Here is a 26,885-nt window from a genome sequence, read left to right as displayed (position 1 = left end):
CACGATGGAGCACCGTGCCATAAGGCAAAAGTGATAACTAAGTGGCTCGGGGACCAAAACGTTGACATTTTGGGTCCATGGCCTGGAAACTCCCCAGATCTTAATCCCATTGAGAACTTGAGGTCAATCCTCAAGAGTCGGGTGGACAAACAAAAACCCACTAATTCTGACAAAATCCATGAAGTGATTATGAAAGAATGGGTTGCTATCAGTCAAGAATTGGCCCAGAAGTTGATTGAGAGCATGCCCAGTCGAATTGCAGAGGTCCTGAAAAAGAAGGACCAACACTGCAAATACTGACTCTTTGCATAAATGTCATGTAATTGTCGATAAAAGCCTTTGAAACGTATGAAGTGCGTGTAATTATATTTCACTACATCACAGAAACAACTGAAACAAAGATCTAAAAGCAGTTTAGCAGTAAACTCTGTGAAAACTAATATTTGTGTCATTCTCAAAACTTTTGGCCACGACTGCAGGTCACATAATATTGTGACATATTCATGTTTTATGCCCCATTTACAGCATGTTTCTACATATCAATTTTACCTTAAAGACTTAGGCCCTGTATTAGCCTTGATAGGGTCTGCACTGCCAGAGGAGATGCAAGCCTTGTCGTAAATTGCATGCCTCCTTCGGCTCTATGGGCATCACAGTGAAATCTATGGCAGCTCGGAGCTGCCGTAGATTTGCCATTATTTATGTCCGTTTCTGATGCAAGTAATGATGAATTAGCTGGGGCCGATGCCCTTACCTCATTCTCACCGCATTTTTAACAGACGTTTATTTCACTGATGCCTTTTTGAGAGACGGATGTTGAAAATTGACCCATTCAATTGTATGGGGGCAGTTTGTCAGTGAAAAACGGACAAGATAGAACATGTTCTATTTTTTTATGTCCGTTTTTTCACTGAATAACTCCATAGACTACCATTGGTCCTAAAACAGGCGTGTGATGGCCGTTAAAAAAATGTACATCACATGTCTGTTTTTCACTGTCGTTTGCATGTAGCCTAAGTCTGAAATGCATTTAGAAGTCACAAATTGGGTGGATTTGCACATTTTCTACACCAAAAAGAGGCGTAAGTGGAATGATAAATTCTCCCCTAGAGTAATTTTTTAGGGAGACACTATGGGGGTAATTTATGATCAAATAGATGCCGCGTTTTGGCGTATATTTGGTGCAGATTTTGTCGCGAAGGTGATTTGTGGCAAAATCTGCACATTCTTTCCTTTCCACGCCAACTACGCTAGTTCTAAAAATGGGGGCGTGGCACGGGTGGGAAAGAGGGAAGGCCGGTAGGCGTGTCTTATTTATCATTTTCAACGCCAGTCTTTGGCATAGAAAACTATCTAAATCTACAGTAGCAAGGGAGTTGGTGTAGATTTAAAGCTGTTTTACGCTGGCGGTGGATGCTCCTAAGTTATGTAAAGGCTGGCACTTCTATATAACTTAGGCACATCAAGTGCCAGCGCAGGGTTATTAAAACCACTGTCTAAAACGCCGTTCTTAATAAATGACCATATATTTGTTTTAAAGCCACAAAGGTTTAAAAAAATAAAAATAAATACTCACCCTCACTGTTTCCCCACCTTCCGACTGCAGCGGCTCAGTGAGGGTAAGTTTTTTCTTTTTTTTTCTTTGTGGCCCTTTAAAAGATAAATATTAAAATGGTGCCAGGCTAATTAGACTTCATAAATGCTTGTTTTCCCTGTGCCACCCTACAGCAGCCTCATCCTTTGTGATGTACAGGAATACACCTGCGATCATAAAGAGGAGCAACTTACTTGGAGACTACTTCAGCTTTGGATTTTGATGCTTCTAAATGTCTGTTTGTTGAATATGTAAAGTGCCTGCTACTATTTTTTTTGCAGAATGCCTATAATATAACCCCTGCCCTGAAATGTTAACTATGTCCCTATAATGACACCACCAGTATACCAGTGCTAGCTAGTGTGCCACATGAGAGGGGTAATCATAAGGGGGCGTAGCTATAGGGGGTGCAGAGGTAGCAGTTGATACCAGGCCCAGGAGCCTGAGGGGCCCCAAAGTCCCTTGTGCCATATAAGAGGACACTGGTATTATAGAAAGTACATGTTAGTCAAGTTACACCTCTGGCTGAAGGGAAGGGGTTAGGTCAAGAATTTGGATTGAGAAGGGGTGATGTTTCCATTTTTGCCTCAGGTGGCACAAAGGCTATGTGTTTTCCTGTCCTTTTGCAACAAAGTAGGGGGCCTTTAGCTACGCCCCTGGCCAGATAACCTTTCATGAATAACCTAAGCCAGAATTCCTGTATTAAAGGGGTTGTCCTATGGTGTTTTTCTGACTAGTGCATAGAGACGTAATAGGCTAGCATAATAGGCTAGTTCTCATTCTGTGGTCTCCATGTATTGCAATGTCCATTTCTAATTCTGTAACGGGAAATATTTTGTAATACTAGATATACAGTATAATTGACCCCTTTCTGACACAGAGATTTTCTATTTTTTGCATTTTCATTTTTTGCTCCCTGCCTTCCCGAGCCATTTTTTTATATAGAAAAAAAAATTGAAAAAATTGAAAAAAAAAATTTTAATCTCCATATTCTGATCCCCTTCATTTTTTATAGTTATGTCTACAGAGCACAATCAGTTTGATCTGTAGTTTTTATTTATACTATTCTGGAGCGTGTACGACTTTTTGATCACTTTTAATAAAACATTTTTTTAGGGGGGGCCACTTTGTATTAAGCAATGGAATTTTATCCATTACAGAATACAGGAATTAGCATATTCTTTTATTTATTTATATTTATATTTATATTTTTTTTGCTTTTTAACATCTTTATTGAGATATTTACAGATTACAATAAGCTTACTACATTCCAGCAAGACAAAATGTACAATTGTACAAGAAGTTTGGCATCACATTACATAACCACAACATTACCATCAACAAAACGATATACCACATCAAAGTAAGAGCTAAGAGACCATTAAAGAGAGCTGGATGACCTTTAGTAGGGACTGAGAGACTTTGATATATTGGGGTAGGGAGAGCCTAGGTGTTGTGATCCACTAAATTAGCAACTAGTGTTGGAGTGGATATACCACTTATTCTACCGCAGTCATGATGACACACTTACGATGGGTTTTTTCTAGTGACCAGAGACCAGGGAGGGATAATTCTCTAATTTCATCTGGGGGAGAGAATCAGTATATTCTAATGCAGTGCTGCCACCTGCAGGCCAGCATTTGAATATACCAGTAAGGCCTCATGCACACGACAGTATTTTTTCACGGTCCGCAAAACGGGGTTCCGTTGGTCCGTGATCCGTGACCGTTTTTTCGTCCGTGGGTCTTCCTTGATTTTTGGAGCCAAACGGATCCGTCCTGAATTACAATGCAAGTTAATTAGGGACGGATCCGTTTGACGTTGACACAATATGGTGCAATTGCAAACGGATCCGTCCCCATTGACTTTCAATGTAAAGTCAGGAGTCCTTTTTATACCATCGGATCTGAGTTTTCTCCAATCCGATGGTATATTATAACTTGAAGCGTCCCCATCACCATGGGAACGCCTCTATGTTAGAATATACCATCGGATTTGAGTTACATCGTGAAAACTCATATCCGACAGTATATTCTAACACAGAGGCATTCCCATGGTGATGGGGACGCTTCTAGTTAGAATATACTACAAACTGTGTACATGACTGCCCCCTGCTGCCTGGCAGCACCCGATCTCTTACAGGGGGCTGTGATCAGCACAATTAACCCCTCAGGTGCCGCACCTGAAGGGGTTAATTGTGCGTACCATATCCCCCTGTAAGGGGCTGCCAGGCAGCAGGGGGGGCAGACCCCCCTCCCTCTCCAGTTTGAATATCATTGGTGGCCAGTGTGCGGCCCCCCCTCCCTCCCTCTATTGTATTTATATGATTGGTGGCACAGTGTGCGGCCCCCCCGGCCCCCCCTCCCTCCCTCTATTGTATTTATAACATTGGTGGCACAGTGTGCGGCCCCCCTCCCTCCCTCTATTGTATTTATAACATTGGTGGCACAGTGTGCGGCCTCCCCTTCCCCCCCCCCGATCATTGGTGGCAGCAGAGTTCCGATCGGAGTCCCAGTTTAATTGCTGGGGCTCCGATCGGTAACCATGGCAACCAGGGCGCTACTGCGGTCCTGGTTGCCATGGTTACTTAGCAATATTAGAAGCATCATACTTACCTGCTGGCTGCTGAGCTGTCTGTGACCGGCCGGGAGCTCCTCCTACTGGTAAGTGACAGATCATTAAGGAAAGCGCTGCACAGACCTGTCACTTACCAGTAGGAGGAGCTCTCGGCCGGTCACAGACAGCGCAGCAGCCAGCAGGTAAGTATGATGCTTCTAATATTGCTAAGTAACCATGGCAACCAGGACGCAGTAGCGCCCTGGTTGCCATGGTTACCGATCGGAGCCCCAGCAAAATCAACTGGGACTCAGATCGGAACTCCGCTGCCACCAATGATCGGGGGGGGGGGAGGGGAGGCCGCACACTGTGCCACCAATGTTAGAAATACAATAGAGGGAGGGAGGGGGGCCGCACACTGTGCCACCAATGTTATAAATACAATAGAGGGAGGGAGGGGGGGCCGGGGGGGGAAGGGGAGGCCGCACACTGTGCCACCAATGTTATAAATACAATAGAGGGAGGGAAGGGGGGCCGCACACTGGCCACCAATGTTATAAATACGATAGAGGGAGGGAGGGGGGGCCAGGGGGGCTGCACACTGGCCACCAATGTTATAAATATAATAGAGGGAGGGGGGGCCGGGGGGCCGCACAATGGCCACCAATGTTATAAATACAATAGAGGGAGGGAGGGGGGATGGGGGGTGCACACACTGGCCACCAATGAAATTGAAAGTGGGGAGGGAGGGGGGTCTGCCACCTGCTGCCTGGCAGCCCCGGATCTCTTACAGGGGACTATGATACGCACAATTAACCCCTTCAGGTGCGGCACCTGAGGGGTTCATTGTGCGGATCACAGCCCCCTGTAAGAGATCGGGTGCTGCCAGGCAGCAGGGGGCAGTCATGTACACAGTTCGTAGTATATTCTAACTAGAAGCGTCCCCATCACTATGGGAACGCCTCTGTGTTAGAATATACTGTCGGATCTGAGTTTTCACAAAGTGAAAACTCAGCTCTGAAAAAGCTTTTATACAGACGATCTTCGGATCCGTCTGTATGAAAGTAACCTGCGGCCACGGTTCACAGACACAGATGCCAATCTTGTGTGCATCTGTGTTTTTTCACGGACCCATTGACTTGAATGGGTCCGTGAACCGTTGTCTGTCAAAAAAATAGGACAGGTCATATTTTTTTGACGGACAGGATACACGGATCACGGAGGCGGATGACAAACGATGCATTTTCCGAGTTTTCAACGGACTCATTGAAAGTCAATGGATCCGCAGAAAATGGAAAACGGAACAACGGCCACGGGTGCACACAACGGTCGCGTGCATGAGGCCTTAATAGGTATAAAAGCCTTGTACAGGCTCTGGTCTATTACTTCTATGAAACACCTTCCACAATCTCAGCGCGGGGAAGGCGTTCCTGCCTGGGAAGCTTGCTTCCGGGTTTTTTACCATTAAGATTAAATGGTCACATTTGACCATGGCCATCTGAGGGGTTAAATGTCTGCAATCAGCTTTATCGCTCTCCGGAGCAGGTGCCATCTATAAAGACCCAACATCTGCCGTACTATTATGGCAGATGTTGGGAAGGGGTTAATGGCTGACAACAAATTCTAATGATAAAATCAGTTGTTCGACAGAGGTTCAGTATGAAAAGCCAAGTGTGACAATCAGTTGATCGAAATAACTGTTTTAATCTGTAAAAGGTGGTCTCCGTGAGAACAACCCCTTGAAGACAAAATGAAAAAAAAGAATATAGTACTAGTCAATACATACATCAGAAAATGTCATTTTTGTGAATTTGCTTAGTTCACATTTTACTGTTATGCAACCTCAGGTTGAAAGAATGGTAGAAATTATAGTTCCTATGTTGCCAGAGAAAATTATTGGTTATAAATGACATGGGATCTGAGTTTCTCTCTTTCTCACAGTCAGTATGAGCACTGCTATTTTTACTTGTATCTGATAAATTGAAATTGTTCCTGTTAAATCAGTTACATGCATAGTTCTGCTTTATCAGCCAATCTTCTCAGCAGTACTTTTATATAGCTTGGGTACTAAAATGAGATTACCTACGCTGAACAGATCTGCAGCTGGGGTTGTCTTTATTTAATTCATCTGAACTTTGCTCTGCAACTTAACAAAAAAGACTCCCTTGGGACCAGTGTTAAAGAAAAACTGATGCTGTGTACAATAACAGCAATATGGAAAGCGGCAAACATTGACAACACAGATCTATGATGATGTAAGGCAGGAACAGGTTAAACTACCTTTACAGAAAGTATCCCAACGTATGTGTCTTCACCAAATACACACTCTCATAAATCAGGTACGGTATACGCCAATGTCTGAAAGTCTGTCATAAGCCACGTTCAGAAAAGGTATGATATGGATTTGGGGTGTGGAAAAAATCAGCACATAAATATTAGAGTACAGAAGAATTTTACATTTGTAATGCCACGGAAAAGCAGAATACTTTCACCCTTTAATGCATGGCAAATCCAAGGCAGAAAAAGTCAACTTTTGAGTAATTTCAGATATGAGAAAGGAACTGTCATTTCAATATTTTTTTATATTGTGTACAGGCAGTGATTTTTATTATTTTTGTAATATACTTGATTAGGGAAATGTATGCATTACTATTGCAAAACATCTTGTATGTGTCTTAATAGCAAAATAGTGTTGCTACTGAGAGCATGTCTTTAGCATGTAGCACTGAAGATGATTATGTGCAATACAGAGGCAGGCTTCTCAGTTTGCCTCTTATCTCCCAACCCCAGCCAACCTACACATGCCCCATTACATTTCTAACCTGTTTCTACCTATCTGACTTGCAGCCACCTCTGATCATCAGCAGTTCTGCTCATTTCTATCTTCCCTATGTTTCTACCCTTCCATATTTCTGAAAGGTCCATACCTATCTGACTTGCAGCCAGCACTAATCACTAGCCATTGTGCTCATTTCTATCTGTCCGAATCTTGCAGTTGCTCTGCAAATTATAGAACATCTCCTATTCTTGTCCATTTTGTGGACATAAATAGGCAGTTCTATTGGGTACGCACACGACCAATATCCGTATCTTGTGGATCTGTAGTTTACAGAATGCAAAATACAGATGCAGCCGGATAAACTTGACTCTGATAACCAATACTGTGCATGTGTTATCTCATGACAAAAGCCATTGAAATCCATTGAAAAGTTAGTTATCTGTTTCTTGCCATTCTTTACTTAATGCATTAACCATCAAGTTTAGCTCATCCGCATCTGTACACACAGTAGTGTGCATGAGGCATAACAGTAATTATACAGGGACATAATACCCATACTGAAGATATATTGGATAATCACACCATAAATCAAATGCAGTGCACCTAGAAAAGGGTTCGCCAACCCAATTTAAGTAGGCTAGATGTCACAGCCACTATCTCTGGCTGTGACCTTCCGTCCTTGCTCGTTCGGCGCTCCTTGCTGAAGTTTTGTTTCTGTGTGTTATTTGTGGTTCTGTATGGGTTAACTCCCCTGTGTTCCTATTAGGAGTTAATCCTCTCTGTCTGCTCCATGGGTGTGGCCTCTCTGCTGCACCCATGGAACCTGTATATAAGACCTCATGCACACGACAGTTTATTTTCACGGTCCGCAAAAACGGGGTCCGTAGGTCCGTGATCCGTGACCGTTTTTTCGTCCGTGGGTCTTCTTTGATTTTTGGAGGATCCACGGACATGAAAAAAAAGTCGTTTTGGTGTCCGCCTGGCCGTGCGGAGCCAAACGGATCCGTCCTGAATTACAATGCAAGTCAATAGGGACGGATCCGTTTGACGTTGACACAATATGGTGCCATTTCAAACGGATCCGTCCCCATTGACTTTCAATGTAAAGTCTGGAGTTCTTTTATACCATCGGATTGGAGTTTTCTCCAATCCGATGGTATATTTTAACTTGAAGCGTCCCCATCACAATGGGAACGCCTCTATGTTAGAATATACTGTCGGATATGAGCTACATCGTGAAACTCAGATCCGACAGTATATTCTAACACAGAGGCGTTCCCATGGTGATGGGGACGCTTCAGGTTAGAATATACTACAAACTGTGTACAAGACTGCCCCCTGCTGCCTGGCAGCACCCGATCTCTTACAGGGGGCCGTGATCAGCACAATTAACTCCTCAGGTGCCGCACCTGAAGGGGTTAATTGTACTATCATATCCCCCTGTAAGAGATCAGGGCTGCCAGGCAGCAGGGGGCAGACCCCCCCCCTCCCCAGTTTGAATATCATTGGTGGCCAGTGCGGCCCCCCTCCCTCCCTCTATTGTAATAAATCGTTGGTGGCACAGTGTGTGCCCCCCATCGCCCCCCCTCCCTCTATTGTAATAAATCGTTGGTGGCACAGTGTGCACCCCCCCCGACCCCCCCTCCCTCCCTCTATTGTAATAAATCGTTAGTGGCACAGTGTGTGCCCCCCATCGGCCCCCCCTCCCTCTATAGCAGTAACAACATTGGTGGCCAGTGTGCGGCCTCCCATCTCCCCCCCCCCCCCGATCATTGGTGGCAGCGTAGTTCCGATCGGAGTCCCAGTTTAATCGCTGGGGCTCTGATCGGTAACCATGGCAACCAGGAAGCTACTGCAGCCCTGGTTGCCATGGATACTTAGCAATAGTACAATAGTAGAAGATTCATACTTACCTGCTTGCTGCTGCGATGTCTGTGACCGGCCGGGAGCGCCTCCTACTGGTAAGTGACAGTTCATTTAGCAATGCACCGCACAGACCTGTCACTTACCAGTAGGTGGAGCTTCATAGCAAGCAGGTAACTATGAATCTTCTTCTATTGCACTATTGCTAAGTAACCATGGCAACCAGGACTGGTTGCCATGGTTACCGATCGGAGCCCCAGCGATTAAACTGGAACTCCGATCGGAACTCCGCTGCCACCAATGATCGGGAGGAGGGGGGGCGATGGGGGGCGCACACTGTGCTACCAACGATTTATTACAATAGAGGGAGGAAGGGTGGGCCCGATGGGGGGGCGCACACTGTGCCACCAACGATTTATTACAATAGAGGGAGGGAGGGGGGGCCCAATGGGGGGTGCACACTGGCCACCAAGCTATTATTACAATAGAGGGAGGGAGGGGGGGGCCGCACTGGCCACCAATGATATTCAAACTGGGGAGGGGGGGGTCTGCCCCCTGCTGCCTGGCATCCCTGATCTCTTACAGGGGGATATGATGGTACAATTAACCCCTTCAGGTGCCGCACCTGAAGGGGTTAATTGTGCTGATCACGGCCCCCTGTAAGAGATCGGGTGCTGCCAGGCAGCAGGGGGCAGTCTTGTACACAGTTTGTAGTGTATTCTAACTAGAAGCGTCCCCATCACCATGGGAACGCCTCTGTGTTAGAATATACTGTCGGATATGAGTTTTCACAAAGTGAAAACTTAGATCTGAAAAAGCTTTTATGCAGACGGATCTTCGGATCCGTCTGTATGAAAGCAACCTACGGCCACGGATCACGGACACGGATGCCAATCTTGTGTGCATCCGTGTTCTTTCACGGACCCATTGACTTGAATGGGTCCGTGAACCGTTGTCCGTCAAAAAAATAGGACAGGTCCTATTTTTTTGACGGACAGGATACACGGATCACGGCCTCGGCTGCAAAACGGTGCATTTTCCGATTTTTCCACGGACCCATTGAAAGTCAATGGGTCCGCGAAAAAAAATGGAAAACGGCACAACGGCCACGGATGCACACAACGGTCGTGTGCATGAGGCCTACGGCTGAGGTTTCCTCAGTTCTGTGTCAGCTCTCCTGGTGTGTGTTGTCTTGTCCTGCGCCTAGTTTGTACTCACTCTCCCATGCTGCTGACCCATGGGATCCCTGTCTGTCTGTCTGTGCTCTGTGGGTTTCCTACTTGTTCATTCCCGTCCTCTTACCTTGTGTATTTATATTTCTCTGTTCAACAAGCCCTTGCTGCAGTGTGCCTTTCTGCAGAGTGCTATGGGCAAGACCACGCAGTATACCACTGGTGGAGCTAGTCCTTCTCTGCTCATTGCCACTCCTGTTCCCTTGCATGAACTCCTGCTTGTGTTTTAGTTGCTATTTGTATTTGCCTGTTTATGCTTGCCAATGTCTGTCGGTACCTTCTGGTACCTGTTGTCTGTTTGCTCCTGTTGTCACTGTCAGGTTCACGCTCCAGAGTGGACCCTGGCAACTTCCTGCTGCAAAGCCTAACCCTACCATCCGGGGCCCTAGTGAATACCAGGAGTTGCTTAGTCACGCCCCTCTGGAGTATTACTAGACAGTGGCGCAGTGGGTGTCTCCTCCCACTGTGCTGACGGTACATAGAGCTCATGTTTTGTCTGTGCTGCCTTCCCTGGTTTTTGTTTTGTACAATAAACTCTTGTGTGTCTGTACCTGATTTCCGTTTGTTTATTGCTTGACGACGCGGTGGTCTCTCCTGGGACCTCCAACTCGTGACACTAGACATTCCAGTGCACACTCAAAAGTAGATCAAAATTGTATCTTTTTAGTCTTAGGTTAGATACTTGTACATAATTTCCATTGTTTCAGAAAAAAAAATGAAAGGAAAAAGAGAACATTCATGATTTCAAGAATCATTTCTCAACATTTCTCGGTCTCTGCATTTACCATTACATGTGACCCCTCCGATGAGAATTGAAGAAGGTCACCTTGACCGAAACGTCATCATCATGTTGAGAAATGATTATTGGAAACATGAATGTTCTATTTTTCCTTTCATTTGTTTGCTGAGACAATGGAAATTATGTAAAAAATATCTTGTCTAAGATTAAAAAGATACAATTTTGATTCACTTTTGCATAATACCTTTACCGTGGATAAATAAATGAACTAGGTGGGGGGCACGCTGTATTTGGCGACACATGTAGGTTTAAAAGATTTATATGATTGGCACACAAATATTAAAATCTAAAAGCTCTATAAAACAATACAACATATAAGCAACAAAATATCAGTGCTTCATTCGTTGGATGACATATCATCCGATATCATTAGCATAGATCTTCCACGTCTAAATAGCCAGTCTATGGAACAAACAGAGAACTCCAGGTGTCATATGATAAGGTATCAAGTCTCAAATTGCCATGGGATGTATTGGCACTGCTGTTGTATTAAAGATGATTGTCATATTCCGGTTGGCATATAAATCACGGTGGATATCATTATATATGATAATAAAAGATATCTCTTACCCCTCCAGGTCTCATCGTTTGTTACGAGTTACTCACAGTCGGTGGATAGATGATCTATGATCTGCTTATTAGATCGTCCTGTAGCGATTTTTAAGCAGCGCGGGGTATTATCTTCTGTTTCTTGTTGCAGGACCTGTCACGTCCCACGTGGTCCGCAATATCCCTCGTAACGTGTCACCTGACTGTCATGTGACTCCGGAGCGGGGCGTGCCCTTGGTACCGCATTCAGCAGCAGGTAATTCAGCTGAAAAAATGTCTTGCGCTCTTTTGTTGTAGATAATCTCGGATTGTCCTTGTAACCGCTTATTCTTTTGACCCTCACTGTTCAATGCCAGACGCGTTTCGAGGTTAAAGGTACCCCTTCCTCAGTGGCTGAACAGTGAGTGTGAGCAGCTATCAATGAAGCATTGCATCCTGGGCCAGTGAGTTTTTTTTGTTGAAAATGTGGATACTGGTTCTTGTAAGGATCCGGGATTTTCATTGTGGGGGTTATATCTGCTATATAATGTTAACATCTTACTGTCAGCACTGATCCCTCTCTATCTTCCCAGTGTGTCTATGGTCAGTGTTGGGAAGACAGTGAGAGTGGTAAGGCTGAAGCAAGAATCACTGACAGGAACACTGTACAGATTTTGTTCGTTCTGAACGATGCAGCCCCGCTTCTCTTCGTAGCATTCCAGCACAAACCAGAGACACACTTGGAAGAAGATGAGGGCTGCAGAGATCAGTGATGACAGTACGTGTACTACGTGCCTGTATAATTATTGTCAGCACTAATCACTGCAGTCCCATTCTCCTCTATTTTCCATGCACTATTTAAGAGAAGTGCAAGAAAGATGAGAATAAGCAAAGATGCCAGTAATTGGCGCTAGCAGCAAGTCGGATAGACAGGGAAAGTTCAGAAATATGATATGGCACATGGAGAGATGTGTAGATGAGGGTACAGTATGGAGAAAAGAGGCAGGCTGAGAAGAACACTCTGAAGATGGGCTCTCTTCACATTGCACATTTTGCAAGTCAGAAACAGGTCAGAACATGGTCAAACTGGGACCTTAAAGTGGTCCTGAAACAAATACTAAAAGTATTGGCCCCGTTTTGTAGTTGGGTCTAAATTGATGTAAAGCAGGGCCAGCAATACCATATTGTGGCCCATTATACCACCCCAACAGAGCCAAATACCACAGTCCATCACAAAATACTGCCAGCAGCACAAAATATATCCCCAAAACTTCCGCTGACCGGCAGTGAGGACTGCCCAGGCGGCCCACTGGGCATCGGCCCACCAGAAAACTTCCCTGTAAGGTCTATGGCCAATCCACCCCTGGGTCAGAAATATAATAGGGAGTATATACAGTATGTTGTCAGGGGCTGGGGTTGAGAGAAAAGAGGCAAGCTGAGAAGCCTGCCTCTGCATTTACACATAGTCATCTTCAGAGTACAGTACACACTAAAGACTGGCCCTCTGTAGCAATACTTTTTTTGCTATTGAGACACATACAGGATGTTTTCCAATAAAAATGCACACATTTCCCTAATAAAGTATATTTCAAAAATGCTTAAAATTAATGTTCCTATATAATATTAAAAAAAGAAATGACTGTACACTTTAAGGTTATCCCAGAAATCTGAATCACTGGTGATAGTGTAGAGTTCGACTAAACATGCATAATTACATGGTTTTCTATATGGTCATTTCAAATGTATCATTATGTTGTATTAGCTCTACTTATCACAGTTTGGTCTCATTGGCTACTTTGTCCACATTATATAATGGTAAAGCATGTTGCTTACAGACACTAACAGTACATGTGTTTTTGTTAACAGGACCAGCTGTTGTGGAAACTGGTTATAAATCAGTATGCAAAGCCAACTAAAGGCTATATAAAGTTTAAATATAGGTACCGTATTATTAGTTAAAAGATCATCCAATGTACTAAAAAATGGAGCACAAGCTTGCTAACTAATTCTATCCAGCATATCAACAGTTATGGAAAATCCCAATGTTCCCAGAAATCCAATTCGATCCATTGTCATTCATTTCCTTTATACTTTGTCAGTGACTATCTGTATCCCTCTCTCCATTTGTCTGTCCATCTATCTTCTAGGTATGTGAATATCTAAGGAGTATATATTGATGGACAGTTAGATAGATGTGAGTAAAAGGTGTTGCTCAGAGGACAAATACAGATTTTTTTAAAATTTTTTAATAAAGGATCAATGTGTTGGAATTAAATAGAAAAACAAAATACTCACCTAACCGATCCTCAGCCACCCCCGTTCCAAGGTTTCTGGTCCGCTATCACTCTCCACTTCCTGATGCATTGATGATGACACAGTTATTTGCTGCAGAAGTCATATGTCCCTTTGTCAGGACACCATTGCTGCAGCAGGAAGTGGAGCATGGAAAGGAACCCTTGGTACAAGAGTGACCGGGGATTGGTAAGATGATCATGCTTTTTTTTATTTCCAACATGCTGATCTATTTAAAAAATAATAATTCTCAGGACAACCTCTTTAAATTAGTTCTCCATATCATGCATGGTCAAGAACAAAACATCAGTGGAATATACTGTACAGCACACACAATGAGAGAACATTTTTATGAGACCATGTCATTCCTTGTGGTGACTGATGACTTTGCAGTTCTGGTGACCAAACAATTTAAAGTTCAGTTAACTTTTAAATTCAGATAAATGTTTTAACTTGTACCTGTGCTTATATGAATATTAATCTAACACATAAAAAAGGACTAATAATTGAGTCACAGCAGTAGAATTGCTTAAAACCTACGTGTCCTGCAACACACAAACATTTGCACAAGCATGCCCATCAAGCAAGCCGGTTAACCACACGATATTTGCAGGAGGAAACCAGATTTCCACAAAAAACAAACAAAAAAACATGACATACAGTATATATGAGTTTAGATATAAGCTATCAGAGGTCATGAGGAAAATGCCACTCATGACCACATGCCTATTAGTGTGGTTTCAATCAGCCCCCAGGAACACCTCAAAATTGAGTTTACAAGTTTATATATATATATATATATATATATATATATATATAATTATATTTTCATACTGTTACAGTATTTACCTCACAAATTCCTACTTGTCAACTTTTCAGCAATTTTGTAAACCCTTCTAATACCATCCACTCACACTTGAGGATCAGCCGGAAACAGAAAAACATTAAGGAGAGTACTGTACCTCATCATTTCTCAATAAGCAAGATAAAGAATAATTGTCTGGAGCTCTCCCAGCAAAATCACCATACAGGATGGTGGTGGGAAGGCTGCCATGCTGACCTAGTAGGTCGATCTGTCTGTGTGACTGGCAACCAAACCAATCAGGTTTCTCAGTCTGTGCCCACTCATAGAGCTAGACAGGGATTTAAAGGGGTTGTCTCATTTCATCAAGTTACATTTATCATGTAGTGAAAGTTAACATAAGCCACTTACTAATGTATTGTGATTGTTCATATTGCTTCTTTTGCTGGCTGGATAAATTTTTTCATCACATTATCTATTGCTCGTTTCCATGGTTATGACCACCCTGCAATCCATCAGTGGTGGTCATGCTTGCACACTATTGGAAAAATTGCCAACCTCTCTGGTGGCAAGGACCATGGAAGCACACATAGCACAGTTCTTTTTCCTATAGCATGCAAGCACGACCACCGCTGCTGGATTGCTGGGAGGTCATAACCATGGAAACGAGCAGCGAATACTGCGATAGAAAAACAAACCAAGCCAGGAAAATTCTAGGGGTCATTAATTCAGACAAATTAAAGGTAGGCAGACAATGTCATAGAGCAGCAGGGAATGCTAGCACAATTCTTGGGTGTATAGGGAGAGGAATTACCAGTAGAAAGAGGGAGGTGCTCATGCCGCTCTACAGAGCACTAGTGAGACCTCATTTGGAGTATTGTGCGCAGTACTGGAGACCATATCTCCAGAGAGTTCAGAGAAGAGCTACTAAACTAGTACATGGATTGCAGGATAAAACTTACCAGGAAAGAATTAAAGGACATTAACATATATAGCTTGGAGTTGTGGATGCATGGAATAACCTTCCTGCAGAAGTGGTAGCTGCAAATACAGTGAATGAGTTTTTAGCATGCATGGGATAGGCATAAGGCCATCCTTTATATAAGATAGGACCAGGGGCTATTCATAGTATTCAGTATATTGGGCAGACTAGATGGGCCAAATGGTTCTAATCTGCCGACACATTCTATGTTTCTATGTTTCTAAGTTTCTTGTGTAACTCACCTGTGATTGTGTTTGTATTCAGGACTTTATACAGTACTGTCTGACTTACTATGGACTTTTCTGGTGAACTGACTTCTGGCTTGGCTTTGAATTATCCCTGTGACTGCTGTTCCTGTTTGTATCTACTCTCCTGGTCACCAACCCTGGCTTGTCTCTGGATTACCTTTTGAATATTGCATTCATTGTGACTGTCTCTCCTGGTTTTTGACACTGCTTGTTAATGTCTCTTTTTACCTCCCTGGTCATTCTGAAAGCTCTGCTACTAGTGTGCCAGCACCAGTGTTTCTGTTATCATATCCTGGGTCCCTAGAAGCCAAGTCCATCCTGTCTTTTAGCGAACTCTGGTGAGTACCTAAGGTTAGCCTTAGTTTTATACCACCTGGAGTGGTTTTGGAAGGCTGGTAGAAGTTTTGAGGTTTCCTGGCTGTAGTCCATACAGTTACTTTAGTACTCTCTAACAGCAATACAGTAATCAGGACACAAAAATTATTCCATATTTAAAGCTCTGTTCACATCGGCATCATGGTTCCTGTTATAAACAGAAACCAAGATACAGTACTAATTCATCACATAACAGACAAAGCCCGTGGCTGATGGATCCCATTGACTTTTAAAGGAGTCCACTGGGTTCAACCAAGGGATTTTGACTGGAAAAATACTGTGCTCTGCTGTTTTCCGGCCGGGAGGTGGTCGGAACTGTGTCTCATCTCGCATTAGTAACGGTGAGATGAGACAACCCCTTTAACACAATATAGATATTATGACAGGACCTGTTTATACACAAAAACTGCTAATGTAGTACTGAAAGGAAGACAATGCTAACTTTTATCATATACTATTACTATCATTTAATTGACCAGCCACAATGCTAAAGACTGATATAAAATGTCAGGGCACATGAACTTTGCCCCTAATTAATGTTAAATAAATGTATACATATTCTTTACTGAATCGTGCTGAATAGTGGGGGATTCTTTCCCCAAAGATAACAGCTCCCAGCAGCAGGGCATTTTGTGATCAGCTCATTCTCAAGAGAACATTCTAACAAATAGGGATTTCCCAAAACAAACAACCCCTTTAAACAGATTTTCTCTGTATTATAACCTACCCCTTCCACATGAACTTGAACTTCTGATTGAACTTCTTTTAAAAAAGATTATAAGGTCCTTTCACTTTTCCCACTCATGCCAGGTCTAAAAAAAGTGGGCATGGCAGAGAAGGGGCCTGGAGGCCCGTCTCATTTACCATTCTCTACGCCTGTTTTAGGAACATCTATTTTTGCGATCTATTTAATTCTTTGTGTAAAATACCATTTTCTCAAAAGTTTGTAATGGTTCTATAATAGAAAACTGGTATCCAGTGTTGTACATATTCCCCCATGTCTCTATTTTTAAATGTAGTTGTATAAATTAGATAATTTACTCCAACTGGAATATTTTTGAATATTAAAAATGAGCTAAAAGTTCAACCCATCAGGGCACTCTCACATTTTTCATAGTAGCATTCTGTATTTATGGTATTTACAGAACTGTGGTTCTATGACTAATGTTTCATCTTATAAAATGTCTCAAAGTGTTTTAGAAAGGGAAGGTGTGAAGAATGGATTTATGGAAACAGCCAATCACACTGGCTCCTCCCTTCCTCAGATGCCATTGGCAATTTTGCTTGTCCTATGAGACATTTATGATACATTGTACAGAGACCAAGGTGCACATAAATTTTCATTTTATAGCATTTTCCCATCGAAAGTTAACATTAGAACTTGAAGTTGAATGAAGCTTCTTAAAACTTAATTTCTAAATATTTTAATATTGACATTTCCATAATTTTAATCAGATTGCTTTTTGTCATTGAAGAATAGAAGAAATCTTCTTTAAATAGTTAGTGTTTATTTAAGTACTAAACTGTGAATATGTTTCTGGTCTGGCTTCTCTCTTTATGAAATCTCTCCTTTAATGCCTTCAGCAGGATTTGACAGAGAGACTTGAAATGAGTGTTTCTATTGATCTCAGTTGGCTACTGTAATATTACAAGGATTCTGGCCGCCAACATAAAACTGGCAAATAACTGTGATACTGTAAGTAATTTTTACAGCCTACTTAGACTGTGGGATGCCAGACCAACAGAATTTCACTGCTTTATGAAATCCCTTCCAGCAAGCACTCTCACAGTTGAAGTTATTACCGAAATTTTTAATCGTGCTAATTATTCTTATTTTAAAATATTTCCATTCCATCATTAACAATAAAATTAAACAATTTCCAACTGTTTCCTGCCTGTGAAATGTATAATTCTGTACAAACCTGAACTTTTATATATTACACTTTAACTTTGAAAATTGAGAACCAAGTAAGAATCCAAGCTGAAGCCCCAAACACTATTCACATTAACACCATTTTATAGCTATATATTCTTTTATTACTTTACAGTTATAACGTTGGTTTTGGAGACAATATGGATAATCTATTATAACATTATAATAATAATATATTGATGTCATTTTTAAACAGAACTAAAAATCCTACAAAAGGATCCTGGATTCCTTTTATTTTCCATGATATAAAACTGTCTGCCTTTTGTATTATGAGGTTCATTGTTTAAAAATTCCAAGATGACCAATCCAGATACCTCTTTTACATCATTCTATAAACTAATCAAACCATAAAATTGTTACTACACATAGAAACAAAAATGTAAATACTGTTTGATGGGAGCAAAACCATTTACTCTACATTCCCGTAACGTAAAACCACTGTTTAAGGTAGAAAATCATTTTTCAATCTCAGGAAACAGCAGTAGTAACTGCCAAAAGTCCGTACATATAACAGCAACTATTTGCTAATGCTGAACACCTGCAATTTTATAGGAGATCTCACAGGACTGCTGAAACTAAGTGTATTCCAGTCTACTGATACAGCAGCCAATCAGAATTACAAAAAAAAAATATATATATATATATATATATATATATAGTTTATTTTTTACATTTCTCTTAGTAAATTAATTAACAGTCTAATTAAAGCGGTTATTCTGGAAAAGATTATGACGACCTATCCTCAGGATCATAATCACATTGGTGGGGTTCTGCGTCCCAGCACTCCTGATGATCAGCTGTTTCAGGAAGTTGTGGAGCTCAACATAGATCTGATGAGCAGTGTGGCCTCCCAGTAGCTTACCAAGCACAGAACTGATCTCTTATAACAGCTGATCAGCAGGGATCCCCCTCAGATCTGATATTTATGGCCTATCCTCAGGATAGGTCATCAATATCTTTTCCCAGATAACCCCTTTAAGAAGACACTAACCATTATTTCTTTCTTATGGCTAGTTACTGTGCAGTTTTTGCGTACTATAACATATGCATGGATTATGTGTGTCCCAAGTTTGTGTGGGTGTAATCTGGAAGCTTTGACTTCCTTCCAAAGTCCAAAAACTGATATGAAATTTAGACTGTGAGTCCCAATGGGGACAGTGAGTGATGAAAATGTCTGTAATGTGCTGTGGTATATGTTGCTGCTAAAGAAGACAAATAAATAAAGTAGATATTGGTGCCAGAAGCAGCCAAATTGGACTTGAGGAAGCCAAAACGCAGTGATCCACAATGGGTATACTGACACATGCTGAAAAATAGCTGTACCCAATGACCACTTCTTTATCTCTCATACTGTGTCTTCCCTTCTGAAAACCTTCATAATGGGGCTGGTGCACAAATATTTCTGATGTGATGTGTCATAAATCACCTAGGGTACAAGAAGGATGCTCTGAAGAGCCGATGTATTAAAGCAAGCTTGTGAAGTCAATACATGTGCTTCCTCAATGACTTCTGCTCTATATCAGCATAACAATGACCTACAAGAAGCGAAGCCAGAAGGTACAAAAGCAAGAAATGTATACAGGTCCTTCTAAAAAAAATTGCATATTGTGATAAAGTTCATTATTTTCTGTAATGTACTGATAAACATTAGACTTTCATATATTTTAGATTCATTACACACAACTGAAGTAGTTCAGGCCTTTTATTGTTTTAATATTGATGATTTTGGCATACAGCTCATGAAAACCTCAAATTCCTATCTAAAAAATTAGCATATTTCATCCGACCAATAAAAGAAAAGTGTTTTTAATACAAAAAAAGTCAACCTTCAAATAATTATGTTCAGTTATGCACTCAATACTTGGTCGGGAATCCTTTTGCAGAAATGACTGCTTCAATGTGGCGTGGCATGGAGGCAATCAGCCTGTGGCACTGCTGAGGTGTTATGGAGGCCCAGGATGCTTCGATAGCGGCCTTAAGCTCATCCAGAGTGTTGGGTCTTGCGTCTCTCAACTTTCTCTTCCCAATATCCCACAGATTCTCTATGGGGTTCAGGTCAGGAGAGTTGGCAGGCCAATTGAGTACAGTAATACCATGGTCAGAAAACCATTTACCAGTGGTTTTGGCACTGTGAGCAGGTGCCAGGTCGTGCTGAAAAATGAAATCTTCATCTCCATAAAGCTTTTCAGCAGATGGAAGCATGAAGTGCTCCAAAATCTCCTGATAGCTAGCTGCATTGACCCTGCCCTTGATAAAACACAGTGGACCAACACCAGCAGCTGACATAGCACCCCAGACCATCACTGACTGTGGGTACTTGACACTGGACTTCAGGCATTTTGGCATTTCCCTCTCCCCAGTCTTCCTCCAGACTCTGGCACCTTGATTTCCAAATGACATGCAAAATTTGCTTTCATCCGAAAAAAGTACTTTGGACCACTGAGCAACAGTCCAGTGCTGCTTCTCTGTAGTCCAGGTCAGGCGCTTCTGCCGCTGTTTCTGGTTCAAAAGTGGCTTGACCTGGGGAATGCGGCACCTGTAGCCCATTTCCTGCACACGCCTGTACACGGTGGCTCTGGATGTTTCTACTCCAGACTCAGTCCACTGCTTCCGCAGGTCCCCCAAGGTCTGGAATCGGTCCTTCTCCACAATCTTCCTCAGGGTCCGGTCACCTCTTCTCGTTGTGCAGCGTTTTCTGCCACACTTTTTCCTTCCCACAGACTTCCCACTGAGGTGCCTTGATACAGCACTCTGGGAACAGCCTATTCATTCAGAAATTTCTTTCTGTGTCTTACCCTCTTGCTTGAGGGTGTCAATGATGGCCTTCTGGACAGCAGTCAGGTCGGCAGTCTTACCCATGATTGCGGTTTTGAGTAATGAACCGGGCTGGGAGTTTTTAAAAGCCTCAGGAATCTTTTGCAGGTGTTTAGAGTTAATTAGTTGATTCAGATGATTAGGTTAATAGCTCGTTTAGAGAACCTTTTCATGATATGCTAATTTTTTAGATAGGAATTTGGGGTTTTCATGAGCTGTATGCCAAAATCATCAATATTAAAACAATAAAAGGCTTGAACTACTTCAGTTGTGTGTAATGAATCTAAAATATATGAAAGTCTAATGTTTATCAGTACATTACAGAAAATAATGAACTTTATCAGAATATGCTAATTTTTTTTGAAGGACCTGTATACTTTATTAAATGACATGATTACATACATAAAAGACGTTATATAACAAAGAAGTAGCAGCAGGAAAAAACCATCATCCCAGTGGTACACTACACTGAAAATAATAACATGATGATAGTCCCAAATGGATCTTTGTAACATAAGGCAGTCTCCTATATTGGGAGCAGTCAATATCTCTCTATGGAACATAAGAGTCATTACCAAAGATAGTAACAGCAGTCAAACCTGCAGATGTAACCAAAACATATAAAGTCCAAATGGAACCATGACATCTGGCAGGGTACTGACCATAGAAACCAGATAATGGTCATATATGGAGGAGACTCACCAGATGGGGTAGTGTATCTGAACCAGGATGGCGTTACCCCAATGCACGTTTCGGCGTGTCTTCGTCAGGGGGTAGCGCCATCACCGTGGATCAAGGGTTATAAAGAACTCTCCTCCAATCAGGTTGCATTCAATCAATACAATATTTTAGCCACCTGGATGTTCGGCGGCAGGGACCTGATGGACGTGATCCGGCATGTGATCCTCCCCTGTGCCTGTGTCCAAAGATTTACATTGGACTTATGACCCATGAACTCAAAGTTCGGGTACGAGAACATGTAACGGACATCATTGCGGCAAAAAAGGTAGAGGAATGGGAGGACCTTAAACCTATTGCCAAACATTTTAGGGTGTGCCATGTGTGCAATCCCAGATTTTTGAAAGTGAGGGGAATTGATTGTATTAGGACAGATCTCCGAGCAGGTGACATATCCAAAAGGTTGGCTCAAAAAAAGAGCTGATGGATTTGGACCCTGGGGACTCTTCGTCCCGCAGGTTTGGATGAAAACTTGGGTTTCTCTGCGTTTCTCTAACCACCGGGTCCACCTACTGTGGATCCATTGTTTTTAATCTGGAGTATTATTTTTAACATGTTCTTGTTCTTTTCTTATTTTCGTCTCTCCTACACAGGTTGCATCAGGCCTGGGACCACTGGCCTATTCCGGTTGGACCACTTTGTCCTCTTGGCACAGTCTTTGTCAGTGGGGATCCTCTCAAGTGTGCATAATAGAGGATATTCTATACATCTTGGCAATATAAGATAGGGATATAGGGATATGGGGGACCTCTAGAAAATCATACTGGATGAGGGATTGATATCACACATAGTTGTATATGGTCCTTCTACACATCACAATGGGTGAAGGTCAGCCATCACATGCATGTGTGTAGGGTGGACATCCTTTTTGGCCACCTTTCCCTCTTTCTTCTCAGCCCTTTTTCCCTCCACCCCCTTCCACCGCCCCCCTTTTTTCCCCCCTCCCCCCCCTCTCTTCTTTACATCATTCACTCACGCATCTAGTACAACTTTATATTTTTAGGAGCTGTTACTCAGCTCTTGATTCATTATCATTATTATCATCACTTTTGTCTGTTTAAATCAGCATTACACTAGCTCTTTTGTTATCCTTTCTGACGTTCATACACATCACTTATTTATCACTCATAACGCCTTGGGATGATAAATGTATATACTTCATTCATTCATCTCACACACACCACAGTCTTTCACTTTGTGGGATTTCCACATCAATATCAGAGTTGTGTCACATTCATCACACTCACACTGCCCTTATTTATCCAGTATGGAGGATATTATTCCCAGTATCCTTCCTTATTATATATTATATATACATATATTTTTAATACTTTTCCAATGAAATATGCTCCTTGCACCAACAATTATTGTATTATATCTTACTATGAAATGTATCTTTGTGCACCTTATATTTATTCACATTATGTACAATCATGTATTATGAATTTCTTTTATAAATATGTATTGTGTAATTTTATATGATACGTTGATTGTATATTTGTCAATATTGATTGATGTAGGGAATAAACATGCACATATTTGATTGTGCATTGCTTTATAAAATATAAATTATCATTATGCATACATTGCACTATATCAATGGGGCTCATTATTTAATATATTTTTATACATTGTTATTATTTGTAGGAGATACTATGAGATCCTATATAATATTTATATATATATATATATATATATATATATGGAATTTTATGTTAACCCATGTATAGAAGAAATATTTGTATACTCCATAATATTGGGCTGTTCTATGTCTGACAATTAATGTACACATTGTAACTATGTATGATTATGTATAAATAAGAGGTGTTATAACATGTCAAGGAGATGTATACAAGAGATGCCCTATATAGAAATACCATAGAGCGTCTGTTCGCTCCGATTTTCTTCCCCTGTGATGTGTGCAGATGATTCACGGGATGGTGCGTGGCACCTCCCACCTGCCGCCTTGACGTGGGCCAGCCGCATGACGTGAGACGTCACGTGTCATGGGCGGTACGGGGTGATGCCGGCTGGGGGGAGGATCACATGCCGGATCACGTCCATCAGGTCCCTGCCGCCAAAACATCCAGGTGACTAAAATATTGTAGGGATTGAATGCAACCTGATTGGAGGAGAGTTCTTTATAACCCTTGATCCACGGTGATGGCGCTACCCCCTGACGGAGGCACGCCGAAACACGCGTTGGGGGTAAAGCCATCCCGGTTCGGATACACTACCCCATCTGGTGAGTCTCCTCCATATATGACCATTATCTGGTTTCTATGGTCAGTACCCTGCCAGATGTCATGGTTCCATTTGGACTTTATATGTTTTGGTTACATCTGCAGGTTTGACTGCTGTTACTATCTTTGGTAATGACTCTTATGTTCCATGTATAGATATTGACTGCTCCCAATATAGGAGACTGCCTTATGTTACAGAAATCCATTTGTGACCATCATCATGTTATTACTTTCAGTGTAGTGTACCACTGGGATGGTGTTTTTTTTCCCTGCTGCTACTTCTTTATTATATAACGTCTTTTATGTATGTAATCATGTCATTTAATAAAGTATATACATTTCTTGCATTTGCACCTTCTGGCTTTGATCTTGTAGGTCGTTGTTTTGCTAAAGGAGCTGGTACTTCATTGTACTGTCACCGCCAGTTCTGTGAGAAGGTCTGCCAGACGTTCTTCTCTACCTCTTGTATGACGTTCTTTGTTTTGGTTTCACCTTGTCATCTCCTTTCCTTCTGCCGGGTGTCACTTATTTAGACTAATCGTCTTCCTTTATATTCCCTCCCATACTGCCTCACTTTGCGGTTTATACTACTTCCTGGATGAAGTGTTCACTGTTGGAGGCTGCTGCTGCTGTTTGCTCAGATAAGTCTTTTCCCTTATTGTGTTTCCTTGCTGGCTTGATTCTAGGTGACCCTGACTCCGTCCGTATTAAGTGCAGGGAGCCGGTGGTCGTGTCCCCTCACTATTATAGGGTTTTCAAGTGTCACACAGTCTTAGGTACGTGGGCATGCAATTGTCTACCATTGAGACCCTTGCATGTGCAGTCAGGGAGAGATTTTAGGGTTTTAAAGGGTTCACCTATATGCTCCTTAGTTTGGGATCAAGGCAGTCGGTCGTTTATTTATAAGTTCCAGCTATCTGCAACTTCATCCGTGACATGTGCTTTCTGACAGTTGACCCCCTTTATTTTGCTGCAACGTGTGTTGTATTGATTCATTGTAGTTCTGGCGTGGGGGCTAATGTTGGTCTTATATCGGTATTAATCTATATCAATATAGTAGTGTTGATCAAGCACCAAAGTTCTTGTGTGCTCGGGTGCTCTGGCCGAACACATTGGTATGATCATGTGCTCTACCGAGCACCCGAGCATGATAGAAGTCAATGGGAGAACCCCAGGCACCCCCTGCTCGGAAGAGAAGAGAAGAGGGTGTCTCATTCACAAAAAGTTCTAAATTGATTGAAACCCCACCAAAATAGTTTGGAAACAGCACTGGGAGGATGTCTGGATGTATATTGGACTCCTATTACCTATGAGATACAATAAACAACCACACAAAGGCTATATGCCAAAAGCTGGGTATGTGAAGCCAACAATCTATCCATAAGACAGATAACAGTCAGCATACCTTACAATGGCAGCCTTATGCACTATGAGACATTCCAAAATAGCTCTCATCTGACTGAGAGCCAATAAGCCTCAAAGTTGCTTCATATCTGTTGGATGGCTTGGGTGGACCTGCCCACCTAGATCAATATCATTAGGGTAACAAAAAGTTTTCTGATTCTACTAACATAATATTCAATAACCTTTCTATACAGTTTTGTCATGTAAACTCATTTGCATAAACATGGTTATATGGAAAAGATATGCAAAATGAGCAGAATCTGCCTTGTTTTTCAGATGAAAAACCATTTTCATGGAAAATTCGCGATTAGAATATTTGCGATCTACACTACTCATGAACAGCGCAATCTATTGGATTCATAGTCTTGTCATAAGACTATGAAACCAATAGATGGCGCTGTTCATGAGTCATTACAAGCAGGGCAATAGTCCTCAGATACACCCTAGCAAGCTTTCTATTACCGCAGATAAAGTGCTAGAAGATGTGTGAATGATAGCAGCAATCCGAAATACACCTCAGTGTTAGCGCATGCTATTATATGCTGAGTGCTACACGGTGTGTGGACTCTGTTGAGCAGGGTGCCCCACTTACTAGCACCCCAACAAGATTAACAGCACCATCTATGGGTTTCATAGTCTTATGACAAGACTAATAGTCTTACTGGCTCTCAGTCAGATGAGAGGTGGTTTGGAATCTCTCATAGTGCACTAGGCTGCCATTGTAAGGTATGCTGACTTTTATCTGTCTCGTGGATAGATTGTTGGCTTGCACATACCTGGTTTTTGGCATATAGCCTTTGTGTGGTTGTCTATTGTAAGTCATAGGTAATAGTCCAAGATGCATCCAGCCATCTTCCTAATGCTTTTTCCAAACCATTTTGATGGGGTTTCCATCAATTTCTAACCTTTTTATGTGAACCAGACACTCTCTCTTCTTCAGACCAGGGGGTGCCTAGTTTGATGCTCGGGTCTCCCATTCACTTTCATTGTATTCAATTGTACTCGACCACGCGCAGTATTTAGCCGAGCACTGTGATGTGCCAAGCTTAGGGATGCTCGAGCCAAACACCAGTTCGGCCGAGCATGCTCGTTCAACACTACAGTATAGTCAATGGCAGCATGAAACAAACAAGGAAGTGTTTTTTTTTTGAAGAGACCTATTGGTGATAATAGCACACCTTAAAATATGATGACTACACAAAACCCGCAAAACAAGAAAACAAAAATCTAATCTTGGTCTTCATATTTTCAGTTACCATGATCATAAACATCAAAACATTAATAAGGGAGTTTACTAGTGTCATGATGTATTAAAATATGTGAAATACTGTATTGTGACACTGTGTTGAAAAATGTCCTGAGTAGCTGAATTGTTTCTTATTTGTGCTCTTACACCTAAATGACTAAATACATGCTAAGCGTTACTTAATGTTGGACTCATACTTACCAACTTTGCAGTTGGTAAAATTGGGATAAATAGGCCTCACCTGTTTATGGGTGGGGGGTACGTAAGTCACACTCAAATTTGCAGGGACTGTTTCTGGAATTCTGGGAAAAACCCTGCAAACACGGGACTGTTGGCAGAAATGCCCTTGTGTTCTTTATCAGGCAGTTCTTAAATAACGTTTAATATAATAATTTTTTTGTGTCAACCAACCATATTGTAAAGTTAAAAAAGAAAGAAAACCGTGGCATTGGCATTC

At 41.9% G+C, this 26,885-nt stretch overlaps 1 protein-coding gene across 3 annotated transcripts in view; it reads right to left on the bottom strand.

The window, feature by feature from the left end:
- The window catches only part of SUGCT (succinyl-CoA:glutarate-CoA transferase), a 942,268-nt gene that overhangs the window by 264,239 nt on the left and 651,144 nt on the right, over positions 1-26,885 (bottom strand). The gene's annotated exons all lie outside the window — the stretch shown is intronic.

This window comes from Bufo gargarizans, chromosome 5, assembly GCF_014858855.1.
Source record: "Bufo gargarizans isolate SCDJY-AF-19 chromosome 5, ASM1485885v1, whole genome shotgun sequence".
Lineage (NCBI taxonomy): Eukaryota > Metazoa > Chordata > Amphibia > Anura > Bufonidae > Bufo > Bufo gargarizans.
Note: the sequence above shows the minus strand (reverse complement) of the source record. Positions and strands in the feature narration are given on the sequence as shown.